Source organism: Wyeomyia smithii, chromosome 1 (assembly GCF_029784165.1).
Source record: "Wyeomyia smithii strain HCP4-BCI-WySm-NY-G18 chromosome 1, ASM2978416v1, whole genome shotgun sequence".
Lineage (NCBI taxonomy): Eukaryota > Metazoa > Arthropoda > Insecta > Diptera > Culicidae > Wyeomyia > Wyeomyia smithii.
Genome location: NC_073694.1, coordinates 205,454,650 through 205,472,486, shown reverse-complemented (window position 1 = coordinate 205,472,486; position 17,837 = coordinate 205,454,650). Strand labels below are relative to the sequence as shown.

At 36.0% G+C, this 17,837-nt stretch overlaps 1 protein-coding gene across 1 annotated transcript in view; it reads left to right on the top strand.

Moving 5' to 3' along the window:
* The window catches only part of LOC129725813 (homeotic protein Sex combs reduced), a 219,558-nt gene that overhangs the window by 142,492 nt on the left and 59,229 nt on the right, over positions 1–17,837 (top strand). The window contains exon 2 of the mRNA XM_055682195.1: positions 16,399–16,426. The gene's annotated coding sequence lies outside the window, so the exon portion shown is untranslated. The remainder of the gene's footprint in view (positions 1–16,398; positions 16,427–17,837) is intronic.

The following is a 17,837-nucleotide window of genomic DNA, read 5'->3' as shown; positions in this document are numbered from 1 at the left end:
TTTAATTTAGTAATTTGTTTTTAGAGTGTATATTTTTTTTTTTAACTATTTGTAAAAACTTTATCTAACTATTTTGAAAAACTATTATCTACAACTTTGCCAAAGATGTCACACCGCGCAAACGAACCGTGTTGGCTCTAAAAATTTTTGTTATCATCAATACCTATCCGAAATAGCATTTTTCAATAGCTTTTCAAAAATAAGTTGTGTTTCAAAATATTAAACCAATAGCACAAAATGGCATCTTATGCTTATAAAAACGTCTATGAAAAGTTTCAGCCAATGGGCACGTTCACGTTCTGATGATGTGAACAGAACAGAAAATGTATGGTCGAACTAAACGAGTCAATTGTGTTGCGTATCTGATTAAGATCCCTATACTCTCATTATCACTGAATAACAACGATACAGTCTTTTGTCCGATTATATAAGCCAGAGCACTGTGTGTTCAATCAAGTGTTGGCAAAGGACATTATTGTGGTAAATAAAACGAATAAATTGTCTGGTACAACATTCGAAAGACGAGTGCAAGTGTCTTAGAGAGTAGATTTTACAAACGAAGTAATAAAACATATTCCATTAGTTTCCACCGTTTCATTTAAAAGTTTAAGACACTTGGAATCGAAACATTTTTCAAATATAAAAATTCCATGTACCTTCCGTGTGTGATTTTGCAAATGACATGAAAGCATTCAACATTTTCCACGTGACACAATCTTAATTTTGGTTGAGATAATTTGTTTTGTAATATTTTGCCATTTTACTTATAATTTTTCCAATTCAACATTGCCACCCTAACGACAATGATATAACAAATATTATATTTTCAGGAATTTTACTATTGGTATTCAGTGAAAAGTGATTTTTTCATTTTATACTCATTTTTACACAATATTATGAACCACCCTATGTCGAATAAATGAACCACCCTAATAAAACATAATGTATCCGATGCTAGTTATAGTGTATATCATTATACAAGCTATTTCGAGAGACTAGTGATCAATTTCAAAAGATAAATTCTAAACGTTTTGAATTCCGCCTTCCACGATTGAAAAAACGACTAAGTCCCAGAGAGTAAATTTTTACAAAAAAAAATTTTTTCAGATGACACCAATTCTCGACGTTTCATGCGTTTTTAAGTCATTTGGCATCAAAATAAAAATTTCGAAAACCGAAATTTCACGTACTCCCCCCTTGGGTGATTTTTCGGTTTTCAAAGAAGCCAAACTTCAATCGTTCTGCGCCGCGCCATTTTAAGTCCGATTAAGCTGAAATTTTGCACAGGGTGTTTTTTCGAGCAGGTGAACATTTTGTATAGGGTTTTTTTTTTTTAAATTTTCTGGTCACTTTTTTTCCATACGATGATTGGCGCCCTAATGTACATTGGTGAGATAAAATCACCGATTTCGCGAAGAAACTGTTAATTTTATGTATCCCAATGTTAAACCACTTCATAACCTTTATATTAGAACATTTTGTTTGAAAGAATCCGTTGAACAGAATTTGTTTCAGAGATTTTTCGAAAATTACTTCTCCTGAACAATTTGCTCAATGGCACATAGACCACTCTGGTTCGAAACGGCTCATATCCTTCTAAGCATCTGGAATGAGTGTGAATAAAGTGTTCAGTAGTCTGCCCATAATTCAAAAATTGGCTAATATGCCATTTTTACCCAAATCGAGAAAACAGTTTCTCGTGATGGTACACACCCTAAACAAGGTCCCTACGGAAGCCGATTGTCGAAAAATGCATTTGGAAAGGCAGCAAACGTGAAACAATTTTGGCTAATATCCAAAATAATTGAGAATTTGGCTAATATCCAATATCCAATATGAACCTGTGACATGTTCACGAACCAGAGTATTATTACTGAACTGTCTTTCTTCTAACTTTCGAAGTGTGTTGTAGCTTGGTGGTTACTGGCGACAGGTGAGCGATCGTAAGGCCCTTGCATCCAATTTGACTTTTTCACGAAGAATATTTGATGCTACAAGAATTTATTTGTTGTACTGCGAAACCCAATGATCAAAACGTGTGACTGTTTCCTTCTGTCATAAATCTTTACATTTAAAAAAATGATATTTAGCTTTTTGATTAGGAGTAATATTAATAAAGAGAAGATTTAGATTTCATTTTGGATTTGATGAGAAAAAATAGGAAAGTGTTTTGTGAGATTACCATGAATAATAATATTTTCGTTATATTATTATATTGCTGCACGTAACAACTTTCTCGTCGTCCTTTTCATCCTCACTTGTGCTTCCGTGTTGTTTTATTAAATTTAAAACCATTTTCATCACCAACGAGTACGATATAATTCACATCGTATGGATATTAGCCAAATTGCACACCGTTTTGTCAACTGACCTTTCGTTTATAATTGAAAAAACGGCTACTGTGTTAAAAATACGTGGCGGATGGAATTTCTCTACAGATTTCTCTGTTTCAACTAAACGGCAAGGTTCCAGCATATATGAAGGGTGATATACTCAATAAAAAAGTTGTCATGAACAGTCAAAATATGTTGTACCGACAAAAAACTTTCAAATGCATTTTTCTCGATTTGATGCCTATGGCATATTAGCCAATTTTTGAATTATGGGCAGTAGTGTGGCCTTACGGTCTGCATCGATTTCTCGTGAACTGTTTGATGATAATGATGATTGAAGACTTTATGTTGAACGAGGTTTCATCTACCAGCTTCAGTTGCTTTTTGGTAAGTAACATGCACCGGTCCATGTTGCAATCTGTTGAAACTGAACCGTCATATTGCAATTCAAACGATCCAATGTGCCCATTCCAAAAATTTTTGGATTGAATAAACTGTTCACATGACATACACAACAAAGAATGATATTAAATGCCTTACCCGTCTTAGAATGCGTGAAGACTGATATGCTTTAATTTTTTATATATAGAAAGAAAATAAAGGTAAACGAGTCCCATCATTTATTTCCAAGCCTGGAATTCATGCAAAAGTTATTAGAACTCATGGAAATATATAATGTTCCACCTCATAAACATACAGTTAAATAGAATATACTTTTTATCAAATCATAGTTATTTGCATCAAATTCAAGATCAGAACTTCAATTGCAATTTTCTCTCAATTGTGAGCATTTCCTTATGGGACTCTTATGCTTTTATGGGCAGTATAGTTTTTCTAAAAAACACATTTCAACGTCTTCTAAGCATAATCTCAAGCAACTCATCTTAAGCAGTTGTATATCACTTTCATCACTTATTTTAAAAGCGTTTCAAGTCGTACAATTTTATTGAAAACATTTTGTCGATATGAATAAATTTTTTTCAAGTTGGGTTTCAACAGTTGATTTACCCAATCTTCAAAAAAATTGTTCTCACAGTTTCATAATCGAATATTGTTTGTGAATAGCCTAATTGCAAAAAATCACAAACAAATAACAATGATTAATAACATTAATTATTGATTAACATGATATTTTTTTAATCTGAAAATAAGCAAAAAAATAAACAAAATATATACACAAAACTGCACATTGGAAAACACTTCATACTCGTGGGAAAACAAAGTAATATTCGTAAATGAAAAATTCGGTGAAAATCATTCATACGTTGATGTTTTTGATCACTTGTATCGAATTACAACTTGATAATCGATAAGTTAAAAAAAAACCTAAATTAATCCACCTAGCGGTCAGACCCAGCCTTTCTCATTCAAACTTTTATTAGTAAAAATAGATTTACATGAACGCTTCAATCCAATAAATGTATATTCACTCTTTAGGTTCTAAAATATTGATGTTCCAATCTATACATATAAAAATGCAGCTCGGTCTGTCTGTCTGTCTGATCTATATAGGCTCGAAAACTACCAAACCAATCGACGTCAAAATTTGTATGTAGGGGTTTTTGGTGCCGATAAAGGTTCCTATGATAGTTTGAGACCCCTCCCTCTTCTGGAAGGGAGGGGTCTCATACAAATGATACATAAATTTCTGCACAACTCAAGAACAAACCAAGCAAATTAATCCGAATTTGGCATGTGGATCTTTTAAGGGGTAACAAATATGTCCATAATAGTTGAACGCCCCTCTCTTTTCTGGAAAGGAGGGGTTCCATACAAATGAAACACAAATTTTTGCACATCTCGAGAACTAATCAACTAAATGGAACCAAATTTGGCAGGTAAATGTTTTAAGTGGTAAAAAATATTTTCAGGATGTTTTGACACCCCTCCTTCTTTTGGAAGGGAGGGATGCCATACAAATTAAACACAAATTTCTGCACATCTCGAGAACTAACTGAGTAAAGGAAACCAAATTTAGCATGCGAATGTTTTTTTGGGGTAACAAATATATCCATAATGGTTCGACACCCTTCCCTTTTCTGGAAGGGAGGGGTTCCATACAAATGAAACACAAATTTTTGCACATCTCGAGAGCTAACCAAAGGAACCAAATTTGGCAGCCAAAAATGGCCGATTTCCACCCAATGTAACTGATAGAAGATAGAATTTAACTAGATTTAAGTAATATGCAGTTGCTGATTGTTTTACACCCAATTGATGTAGGGAATAATATCGACCGCGTAAATTTCAAGCATCTCAACTTACTCCTTTCAACTCTCACAGCTACAAATGAGTTGATCCCGAGCCATCCCCGAAGATACACTTGTAATGATAAGGCAAATGTGTCAGTAGCCATCCGATAGCGATTCAATAAAGACGTACACCAGTACAGCAGTGCTGTGTATAAATATAAAAACCTAAATTGATCCACCTAGCGGTCAGACTCAGCCTTTTTCATTCAAACTTATTATTTGTGAAAATAGATTTACATGAATGCTTAAATCCAATAAATGTTTATCCACTCTTTGGGTTCTAAAATATTGATGTTGTAATTAAAGTATAAAATATGAAATTTGACGTAATGTTAGTACTTAAGAAATAGCGAAATAAAAGCAATGACTCTTAATTTCGAACAATTAAATCACAAGCGATGCCGGGAACGTTCAGATAGTACGATACCACATTTAAATCATGTTGAGGCCATATATATTGATCGTAGCAGGTAAAGTGTTGAATAGTCTTTGAATTTCTTTTCTTTCTAAAACTTTTAAACAGCATATTAAATTGTTATGAAGTTTGTTATTTGTAAGTTTGAGAGATGACTCATTTGTATGACACTAGTTATGTTCAAATAAGTCGTGTAATACTTGAGATAATAGACTTTCGTTGTTTTACAAATTAAAACATAACGCTTGCTTAAGTTTGATTACAATCAAATGAAAAGGTTACGTATGGGGCAGCCAAACTTTGAAACCACGTGTTCAATCATAATTCATCAGTTAACCCTTAACTAGCCCGTTCATCTGCTATCAATATTGTTCAAATCGGTTGTGTAGTTTCTAAGATAATGAAGTTTCGTGATTTTCACATTTCGATACATTACAGACGAAGTTACAATCCGATTACTGCAAAATTCAATAGGGTGTTATGAGGTAGGTAGACCTTTTATTTGATACTAATTCTGTGGAAATCGGGTCAACCATCTCTGAGAAATATGAGTGAGTCCAAGTAAGTTGTCTTGGAATATGTTTTTTTTTCATAGCTGGATTTCACATTTTTAAACATAACAGGCAAAGTAATAACCCGTTTGTAAAAAAAATCATTAGGGTCTTATGGGGCAACAAGACCTTTCATATGACACTAATTTTATAAAAATCGGGCCAGCCATCTCTGAGAAACATGAGTGAAATCAAATAGTCTCCAGAACACGTTTCTTTCCATAACTTCTGAACCACATGTTCAATCTTCATAAAATTTAAAAGTTAAGGGTTTTTAAGGTAGCCCGTTCATTTGAAACTAATTTTAATCAAATCAGATGTGTGGTTTCTGAGATATTGATGTTTCGTGATTTTTACACTTTGATACATAACCTCTAAACTAGAAATCAGATTACAATAAAATTCAATAGGGTCTTATAGGGCAACTAGACCTTTCATTTGCAATTAATTTCATTGAAATCTGTTCGGTCAGACCATCTCTGAGAATAGTGAGTGCAAAAAAAGGTGCACATACACACGTACACACCCACACACAAACATATACACCTATACATGCTTATATGCAGAAAATGCTCGATTCGTCTAACTGAGTCGAGTAGTATATGACATTCGGCCATTTGGATCACTTTTCTACCTTTTAATTAGCCAGTGATCGTTAGGAGGAAGTCAATATGTTTACTTTCATTATGTGATTTCACATTTTCATAAACAACGGACAAAGTTACAATCCGATTGCAATGAAATTCAATAGCAACCTATGGGGCAACTAGACCTTCCATTTGACACTAATTTTGTGAAAATCGGTTCAGCCATCTCTGAGAAAAATGAGTGAGTTTAAACAACCTCAGGATAACTTTTCTTTACATAACTTTTGAACCATATGTTCAATCATTACGAAATTCAAAAGTTAAGGGTTCTGGAGAGCCCGATCATTTGAAACCAATTTTATTAAAATCGGTTGTGTGGTTTCTGAGATATTGATGTTTCGTGATTTTTACATTTTGATACATAACCTCTAAACTAAAAATCCGATTACAATGAAATTCAATAGCAACCTATGGCGCAACTAGAACTTTCATTTGCAATTAATTTCATGAAAAAAGGTCCAGCCATCTCAGAGAAAAGCGAGTGAGAAAAAAAAGTTGCACATACTTACATACACACACACACACATACACACATACATACATACATACAGAAAATGCTCAGTTCGTCGAAAGGGGTCGAGTGGTATATGACATTCGGCCATTGGGACCACTTTTATACCTTTGGTTTTTCCAGTGATTGCTATACCTTTCTAGGAGAAAGGCAAAAACAATCAAATAGTCATCAAATTACTAAAGAAAAGCAAAAAGGATTCAAATACACGTACGATGCATAAACAGTGCGAATGGTTGAAAAATTACGCTACACGCTCGTAAATAATAACTCTAAAATGAGTAACATTTGACGCAGTTTCGTAAAAAGTGGAACAACTCTCAAATTGAGTAACTCCACAAATACTCAAAACTGAGTAACACTAGGCGTCTTTAAAATGAGTCATTATTACTCAAAATTTGAGTACGACATTACTCATTTTTTTGGTTACAGTTCAAATTCATTACTGGCTAGAAATCCGCCACGGCCAATAAACGACACCACATGTTCAGCAATAATTACCTTGTAATAAAAGTAAACAGTTAGAATGCCTTCTAAGGCGCACTCAATCAAAAAACATATGTTACAAACTGAAGCACATCATAATCACCTTTCAAAATGGACGTCTTCATATGCGTCGTTACTCAGAAAGAAGTTATATGAAGGGAACCCAAAAAGTGAGTCAAAGTTACTCAAAATCAAAAAGGACTTCTACTCATTTTTTGACGTCTACGAACATCGTTCTAAACTGAGTCAGAGTTGCTCAGTTCATGAGTTATTATTTACGAGCGTGTATAGTGAAAAAATGTGTCAAAAATAACAGATCCAAACATCACCTTTTTCCAAAACTCTCCGCTTTGATTTTCCACAAAACAAGTTCACACCACTTGCAGCAAGTAGCCTTCGAACGGTCGGTCTGCCAACCGGTGACACACAATACCCGGGGCACGATCAACTTCCACCGGTGTGGATTGTCCGTCCACCGACAGCTTTCCTCACTCACAACAACACCCGTGTGTCCGCATCTGTATCGGTTTCAAACATCCCGACGAGAGGAAGAAATAATCATATTCAACACCAGTGGTTGAAAATTGAAAAAATTTAATGACCGTATACTTTAAACTAAATGTGATCGTTATCAGCTCCTTTTTCATCAAAAAAAAAAGCAAAGTTCAGCTTTGTTTAAGTTTCCATTTTTCATCGCCGCCAGTAAGCGCAGAACAAGGTCCAGCATTGGTGCAGCAAACCCGCGCACAGAAGGTAGAAGCGGGGAAAAATAACTATACATATGATACGTGGCGTTGCAAAAAGAACCAGAAACGGAATCCGCCAGCACATGAACAGCTAAAAACAACAGAGAAGATGAATTCTAATTAATTTCAACCGTGTCGTAAGATTTATCTGCTGCTGCTCTCTCAGCGAAAGAGTAACAACAACCGGGGTCGGCTTTTTAATCATTTTTCTGATTTGAATTTCCCCATTTTTCCACACTGTGTATCTCCCGCCACTCGTTTTGGAACTTGATAGCCACGGTGGCTGGTATAATATTAACAGATAGAGAATGCTGAATTCACATGCAAGCAGAAATTCCTCTGCTCACTGTGGCCAATTGGAACCAGATCTGCCGCACGCCGGACCGAACTGTCGGCGGCCCTTTTTTTCGCCGAGAGGATATGGCGAGATAAAAGCTCGCATTAATCCATAAATTCAAAAATCAGCCAGAAACCGTCAAAGCAAAACTTAAAAAAGCATAAATTTAACCAACATTTGAAACAATTCCCATATAAATTAACGCACATATTCGGCCTCTTCCGCGTACGGCTTAAATCTGCCTAGTCAAGTCACAAGAGTCGAGCAGTGGAAGACACCCAAGCCACCCAACTTCGAAGCATACCTTATGCTTGTTGTGTGACGCTTAGATAAGTCCAATAAATTAGATATTAAATATTTTTTACCTAATAAATCAAGTCCCCTACTCACCATATCGCTATAGTTCTGGGCTACCGCCGCAGGTAGGCACAAGCACGCCACTCTGACGATCGCTTGCGATCAAAGAAGCAACCATAAAAAGGTACAATCGGAACTGTGTCACTTGCCTCGAATTAAAGGAGATCGGAGCGGAGCCAAAATAAACTACCGAAAGCGAACGCCAAAGTGAAAGAAGCACTATAATTTTGAGCTCGTTGCCATGAACGAATTCCCCTATCCTCTACTGAGTTTTGTTGTTTTTTTTTTCTTGTTTCACAATCATAGAAGAAAAGGCTTCAGTTTAAGTTGAGGGTAGAAGTAAAAAACAATTTCCTGAGCGCCTTTAACGACTAGACACAGAGACACTGGTTCAACAGTCGCCGTTTGCTCTATCATTTGACCGAATATGTTATAAATTTTCAAAATGACAAGCGCGTTGAAAATGAAGAAATAAATTATAAACATCAACAAATTATTGTTATTTATTAGCATAACTTTTAAGCTTCTTGCCGCGGTTCGGAACTGAGCCACAAACATTATGGGCACGCATACTCCGAGAGTCAAGCGCGTATTTTGTTCGAGGTGTCACCGTTTGATTTATGATATCAAGATTACAAGTAGCAGCGGACATAATTATTGAAATGCGTTCGACTTCGACTGATGATATTCATTTCAAGAGCATTTGGCACCGATTGCAATCCAGCTGAGTGTAGAATGTGTAAACATCGAAATCGAAAGCCTATTAGAAACAAAGCCTTAACTCGCAATGCTGCAAACAAACCAAACCAAACAAACTACCAAAACGACAGACTTTCCCTAAATTGAAAATGCTAACAAACTGACAAATTGATTAATGAATTTCCTAGTCAGCTCCGTATCACACCCTTAACATTCCAGTAAAGCATACCGAAAATGGGTACTAAAGAAGCCACAGAAGCGAAGCCGGCAGCACGCGAAAATATTTCAATAAAAACAATCAGTCTGAAGGAACTGAAACATGACAGGCCAGCAACGTTCGATCAGTTTGTGTGGATGCCAGGGCACATGTACGTGATATTTTTTGAGGTGAATTTCCACTCCGGTCGCCTCCGCCACCCACCGCCACCACCAACGTTAATTTGGCATTTTCGGTGTTGCAATTTCTTGCCCCCGAAGATTAATGGTGAAACGACGCAGGCAGCAAGCCAGCTGACGACGACGTCGCAAAAGCCATCCATCCGAGCAGCAGCGTAAAATCGATAAGTGGTGGCGTGTGTCCATGTAGAGGTTACTATGACCCATCCGTACCTCCGATATCCGATTCGACCCGTAACTAGGATGCACCGGGGATCGATTTTCCGCTGAAATCTATGAGGCTGCAGTGCTTGGTTGCATGGTATCAGTGCCATCTGGGAATTGGTAGGCCGACATCGAACAGACAGGAAATCGCATCACATGGATGATTTCATCCAATAATCTCTGCTCATGGGAGGATTGAAAGCTCTTTCGCCTATTCTAATAGGAATCGAATCCAATAAGGTGCGAATATGATGATCTGCTTGGAAGGATATCTAGTCTAAGGCCAGCGTTCTTATTGTACTGATTTGTTGGATTGAGAAACTATTTTTTTGTTATGTTAAAAATCAAGATCTTTGAAGGTTGTAGGTTAAAACTACGTCTAAAAATAATTGATTGCAGATAGATAGACATTCACATCAATTAGCTATTCATGAATACACAATCGGACTTCTGAACGTGGTTTAACGCCATAAAATTTGCCAAAATTAGCATATAGTCAATGAAAACATATACGGAAATTTTTGAAATACTTCACCTATCTTTAATGAACTGTAATACAAAGCACAGATGGATATGATATATACTGATCTGAGAGCTGGTTTCGACTGTATTATTTATCGGAAACTGTTGGCAAAAATTTCGCGAATGGGCGTCTTAGCGATAGTTTGTATAATGGTTATGCTCATATTTGTGCGAGTGAAATTAGGAACTCAATTATTGCCTCCTTTACTTAAAAAACTGGTGTACCACAAGGAAGCAATTTGGGACCATTGCTATTTATAGGATGTACCGCATCAAATTGCATCATGGAAAAATTGCATCATGTCCTTGGGTACGAAAGTAACCCTTTTGGCTTCGAATCACTCCATAGCATAATTTGAATAGTAGCACGAAGTTAGATCGGTCAAAGAATCGCAGGTTCCTCGTGTTGCTTCAACAGAAGAAACAGACGCTTCTATAGAAACTGCTTTAACTAGATCTCCCCGTTTATAGTCCCAGTAGTCATGAACAGTGCACTTATTTGCCACATGAGCAGATGGCTCGCCAAATCTTAAGTTTGCTGGGCAGTGAAGAACAGTGACCCCGGAAGCTGCTGGAAGTCCGCCTTGACGTAAGTCTCATCTTCCATGATGAGACAATGAGGCTTCGTCAGCATCTGGGTGTACAGTTTCCTGGCACATGACTTTCCCACCGTATTTTGCCGTTCGTCACGACTTGGAGCTTTCTACACTTTGTACGTATGCAGTCCCTCCCGGTCCTTGGCTCCTTGAACGGAAAACTGGGACAGATTCAACATTTTGGCTGCAACCCTGACCTATGTATTGAGATTCCGCGTGAACGCTTGTGATCCTGATCACTTATTGAACACACCCAAATGAAATGCTTCTAACAATTTCAATTTTTGACCGAATTCGAATCTTGGCCCGTCAATAGTTTAGAAATTCGTCTATTTTTCCGGGACTAACAGGAACCATATTCCGGTTAGACAAATCAGTACAATTGAGAATGAAACCGAATAACATGGGTATTTCATGAAATCACTCCAGGAGTTGATCTTCATTCATTTTGAGTCCATCTGATGTGTTGTTCGGATGAAATGGTCATTCCGGAGTCAACTTGTCAGATGGGCTCAACTTGGAGAAGAATCAACTCCTGGAGTAATCTCATGAATTTGGACATAAATATTGCCGAGGTTTTTGTAAAATATACGGGAACCTGCCCCGCAGTGGCCATTCTCAGGACAACTTGTCAGATGCACTCAAAATGATAAAAATCGCCTCCTGAAGTAATTTCATGAATTTTTATACTGTAGTGTAGAGCAGGGGTTCCCAGACTTTTTGCTCGGCGGAGCATTTTTTCAGGCCGAAATATTTAGCGGAGCACCCGATTCTTGAATCTATAAGAATAATTTCCGTGTTGAAAACTTCAAACTAACTTGTCGTTTACGTTGATATGGTATCGTAATCATTAAAATCAGTAAAAAATATTTACTCTTCGATCATCAATTAAAATGATTTATTCAATTGAGCAATCTGAAAACGATTTCCCAAGCTATGTAATATTTGGATATTTCTTGTGACAATTGTAGTTGGGCACCTAGTTCATCATTATGTCAGAACCGATACTCAGTCTTTGTTGCTAGGTATATTAATAATCCGGACTAGCACATCTATGTGGTTGAAAATGGTAGCAGAATAAGTTTTATTTTATCGGACATTACTCTAAACTTCAATATTCCTTCAGCAAATTTTTGGATTCGAATTTTTCCTACATGTTTGCATCTAACGGTAAATCCATCAGGCATTCATATTCGTCTGATGTCAATGATTTTGGCTTAGCTGATATCGAAAAAAGCTGCTCCACAAATGTCATTCCTTCGATTTTCTGTGGAACTCATCGGGACAGTATTGTTCAAAACTCTTCAACAAATCCAGCATTTCGAAATTATTCAACGGGAAGGGCTGCTCGTTAATTTCGTGGAAATTTTCGGATAATATCTTCAATGCAATTTCTGCTTGAGTTTTTGGAAAGCTGCCCAGATTACGTTTTTTCAACAATTTTGTCCAAAATTTAATTTTCCTCTTGAAGGCCGTAATTTTGCTGTTTGTATTGAAGATTGTTATTATCTCGTCTTACATTGAAAGGCACAGATAATTATTTATTTTTCATGGAGAAAATCATCCAAATACGCGAACCTGATGAGCCCCTGATCATCATTAAATTTACTTCCCAATTCAAAATTATTGTCGCTCAGAAACGTTTTTGCCAATTCAAATAAGCGGGACAACGTCTTCCCACGAGACAACCAGCGTGCTTCGGGATGAAGTAGTTAGATAGAATGCTGATTTCCCAGCTCTTCACAAAACGATTAAAATAACCTTGAATTTTTAAATCGAGCAATGATGAAATTGATTATCAGTTGATTTATTGCAATTCTACATAGCGAGTGCATGACGATGAAGAATGCAGTGACTACTATCACAATTGTTTGCCTTTTCCTCAATTCTTGCAACGACTCAATAAATATTTTCATCCATAGCTTCCACACGGTTCGTACATACATCAACACAATTTTCTCAAGGAATATTGTTTGCTGTTACTTAATCATCGATTAGCTTGAAAACTTTCAGAATTAAAAAAAAGCAAAGCATTGGTGCTACATTCCGATTCGGAACTTGACCTTCTATTTATTTATACACAGACTTCGCAGCCAACCGTTAAGTGTACAGGACGATTGCGGGGCTAGCGCTACGATCCTACTGACACTAACAGTCTCTCCCGAGTCGAGACTCGAACCTACGACGACTGGCTTGTTAGGCCAGCATCGTACCTCGAGACCAGCTAGGGAGGCTTTCAGAATTAATATGTGCAATTATATCTGCGGCCAAAGTTTCACTTTTTGACCAAGGAAAAAAATGCACTGGTTCACGAAATTGGCGAGATCGATTTCTTATGCCAAATGTCTTAGAAAAGCATTAAACGTCAAGGTCTGGTGTTATCAAACACCATTTGAAAATATCCGACTTTCTGTAACTTTCGAGCTAAGACTGAGATTAAAAAAAAATGATAACACCAGATTTCATCGAACAAATTTTTTTTGGATTACGAACATTTAATGAACAAGTTTTTCTCATTGATTCAAACATTTTGGTCTGAAAAAGTGCTCCGCCGAAGAGAAGATCTGGAAACACGTGGAGCACTTGCAAAAGCTTCGCCGAGCACCATTTGGGAACCCCTGCTATAGAGGATCATTCTTGAAAACGTAGTTCTAGATCAAAATATTCGATTTTCTAAGACTTTGCATTCAGTTACATTTTGTTCGGATTTGTAGCTTTTATAACTTTTTCCAACAATGAATAAATTAACTTAAATTCACACCACATTGTGTTTTTTAGTCTGTTAAGCAGCGTTCAAGTTCATTTGTTTCCTACTAGTTTCGAATTACAGACTTTTTCTCGTCTAGTCGCCTTTGAAACTGTTTGTTACTTAGTCAGTATTTCTCAGTTCATGGTAATTTCCGCGTTTTAATTTTTATTAAAAACACTTAAGAGGTTATATACCTTTTAAGTTTCCAAAAAATCGAAAATTTTTTAATGCTGTATCTTGAAGTACAACATCTTGAGAACATTTTCACAAATTTTTGTGTAAATCTGAGCAATAAGAAGAAAGTTAGAGCGTTTTGCAGCGCGCCTCGCCACGACAGAAGCTAAACTTGAAACTTTATACGCATTTATCTCGGAATGGTGTTTCTCAAAAAATGACTTTGCCGTGATCCTGATTACGGGAAAACTACTGAACCGATTTCCTTCATCTTTTTTTTTAAATTTTCGTTATTGAAATTACCGGTCCTTAAACTATCGCTTTTTGAAACATACAGTTACATTTCGCCACAAAAAATTCTAAATGCAATTTTTAGTTCTCAAAACATTCATTTTTTGAGAAAAAAGTTCCCGTTTGCACTGAAAACAAAATACTCATAAAAGCGATCGTTCAAGGACATGGCAGACTTTTATAACTAATCAAATAATATGAGTTCTTTGATTTTAGTTGACCCGCTGAGTCTCTATCAGGATCACCGCAAGCCTGTGCAAAAAAAGTGTTCCGGGAAAACGGCCATTACTCCAGTAATAATTGGAATATCTCAAAATCAAACGTATTTTAGTTGTTGATAAACTGTACTTTCAGGAAAATACCACTTTGATGCAACAAAAATGGTGCTATGCACTTAAAAATAAATTCAAACTTCCCTCATTTTTCTCATTTAAAGACTTCCTAAGATCAAAATGAAGACGTATTTTAATCTATATTATGATCAAATTCAAAACTTTGGCAAAAAATCTCATAACTATGATAAATTACAACACGTACAATACTGAAAAAAATATGTGAAGCAATGTACAAGCAAATTTTTGCAGTTGTAAAGTTCTTTTTAAAACAGAACCAAAATTAGTATAAACTTCGAATTGAATCAACGAAATCAGTTTGGTTGGTGTTTTTGCCTAAGACGTTTTCAGTTGTATTCTGCTTTGAAATAATCACGAAATGTTGAAGTCCGACGTTTCGGCCTTTAGACTTGGGAATTCCTAAGGGGATATAATTAAGTACCGTTTTTTGTTCACTGTATAAAACTTTACGATCGGTTGTCAGAGCTATCAACATCGTTAAGACTAAAAGGCGTACTTCCCTGAAAAAAAATTCGCGTTACACTCGTTTTTAGAATATGAATAATCAAGAATGTTTATTCCCCTGACTAAGAAAAAAATCTCTGGTTTTTGTTTGCCTGTAAAATTTTTGTTTTCGGCTAGAGAGAATCGATTTTTCGACAACTTTTTCATCAATCTCAAGTTTCATAGCCGCAAGGTTACAGATTCCGCTTTGACAAACGGGTGGTGATAGGTTCGAATCTTAGTAGAACCAAGTCATTCGTTGGCAAAAGGACTTTTTACTATGGGTTTATTCCCAGGCTCGTCCACACAAAACTTCCATCCATACTTAATAACCACTGATCTAAAGCTTCGATAATATCATAAACTATAGCACGTTATACGCTGTTGAAGTGATAGCTTGCAGGAGGATATGATAAGATCGATAAGGAAGGGAGTAGGTTACTAAGTCTTAAGGAAAAGACAAAAACCACTGTAACACGGAGCAGGTTACTTCTCAATAAGTAACACTCCGGACAATGCCACAAGTGATCAAAAAATTACTGGTGGCAGTGGGGTCCATACAAAAAAAAAAGTTAAATAATTTGAAATCTTCTTGTTGTTCCTGGCACGTTTTCTTATACCATATTCTAAAACATTTCGAATCAAATTTAGTCGTTTCGCCTCTATATTTTGAACTGCTTCAACCACATTTTCAGTTTATTATACTGCCCTTCGTTTTTTGAACTATTTGTTTCTATTATGTTCTTTTAAATAATCTATATAGGGTATTGGCTCTATCGTCAGATTTGTCCAAATATATCCCGGAGGTAAATGTAGTCCTAGAGCGTCATTTTTCTTACATGATGGTTTTTCGTCATGCAGAGCATCATCCTGTAAAAGATTAGTTCTCTACGACTTCATTGACCCCCCGAACGATACTTGGACAAACTTGACGATAATAGAGCCGATACCCTATTTGAAAGATAAAATTTATTTTTATTTTATATGTGTTCTTAGAGGCAAATATTAAACATTTGTGGCCATCACATGCAATGCATTTTAAAATTAATTGTCTGAGGGAAAAACTTTCCTTCCGATTGGTACAAGTTCATAGATCTTGACAAGATACGAATGATAATTATTGCAAACCGTAGGTTTCTCTACAATTCTACTGAACGGATGGCCATTTAGCATTTCAGAAGGTCAGAAGGCTTAACTCCTTGCCAAACAAATCTTTTGCTCTGCTGCTGATGCGATGTGGGAAATAACTGGCTCATATACTCATACATTGCTTTCTCTCTTCTCTACTCATTGCAGGAGGACGATAATCAGGTGATCTCTGCAGGTAATAACCAAAATTCGAACCAGTTTACACCGTAATTAAGCAACAGCAGGAACCGATTGGCAAGCCATATTCGCATGTTTTTTTCTTGTGCAGTTTAATAAAGTAAGGTTTTGCACACGACCTTGAAGCATCATCCTTCCGCCAGGTTTGGTACTGGTCTGGTACTGAAAAAGGGGTAAGGTCAGTTGCTCTATTTTAATGTTTGCTAATTGTGTCCAGTGCAAGGTCAAACATTTGATTAAATGGTCAGTATACCCAACCTGCGCATACAGAAAACATTAATCATTGAATTTTCCAAGAAAACAAAAACGAAATGTGCACTTGTTGAATTTCACCTTCGAGAGAATTGTATTGATTTACAAGAAAGAAAGAATTTACAAGAGAATTGAAAATCATGACAGTCTCTACAGAAGATGTCTTCAAAAAGCAGTTTAGATGTATCTTATGCTAGTTTTCAACGTAGGTTGTAAGCATCGTTTCTTCTGCTTTCGGAGTATTTCTAGAAATGAGTTTGCTTTGGCACTTCCGACGTAACTTTCACATCCCAATTTTGCATCAATTTACATAAATTTGTGATTGGGTCAGAATTCGTGAAACGGATCACTAAAAATCACGATGTCTAATTTTTTCAAATAAGTATCAAAAACTTCAAGAGTTTCAAGTTGTTTTGAGGTATTTTGAATTTGAGTAAGTTTTCAAGTTGTTATTTAGGCTTGCGAGTTGTTGGGAGCATGAAGTATACTTTCTTCATCATTAAGTTGGGTAACAGACTAAGCATATTTTGACTAATTTACGACTGAAAATCATTTTTATCAAACTAATTTTACAAACCTTACAGAATTTTTTACATATAACTGAAACTGGGATTGTCAATAGTAGTAGAGCTCACTCGCTTCCCGCTAGAAAATGCGTTGCGGCACCAACTTTGAAAGCCCATATCTTTTGATCAAAAAATAACGCCACCGTGAAATTTTGAGGGAAGTTTCGAAATTTTGTCAAAAATACTTGTGATTTTTTTCAGATTTCTCAGTGCCACAGAACATGGATTTTCACCATATTGTTTTAAATAGTTACTATTGAAAAAATATTTTTTTCTCCAAAAAAATATTATTGTAAACTACAACTTAGGATGCATCTGCTGTGAAAATTTCATCAAATTCGATGCAATATTTTTAAAGCTATGTCAATTTAAAAACAATTTTGACCTAAATTTCAAATGACAATAACAACTTGAAAACTTACTCAAATTCAATAAAAATAGGAAAATCAACTTCCCGAGTGAAACTCTTGAAGTTTTTAATACTTATTTGAAATAATTAGACATCGCGATTTTCAGTGGTCCGTTTCACGAATTCTGACCCGATTGTATTACACAGTAATGTATCATGATCAGACCAATTCTATGTAATGG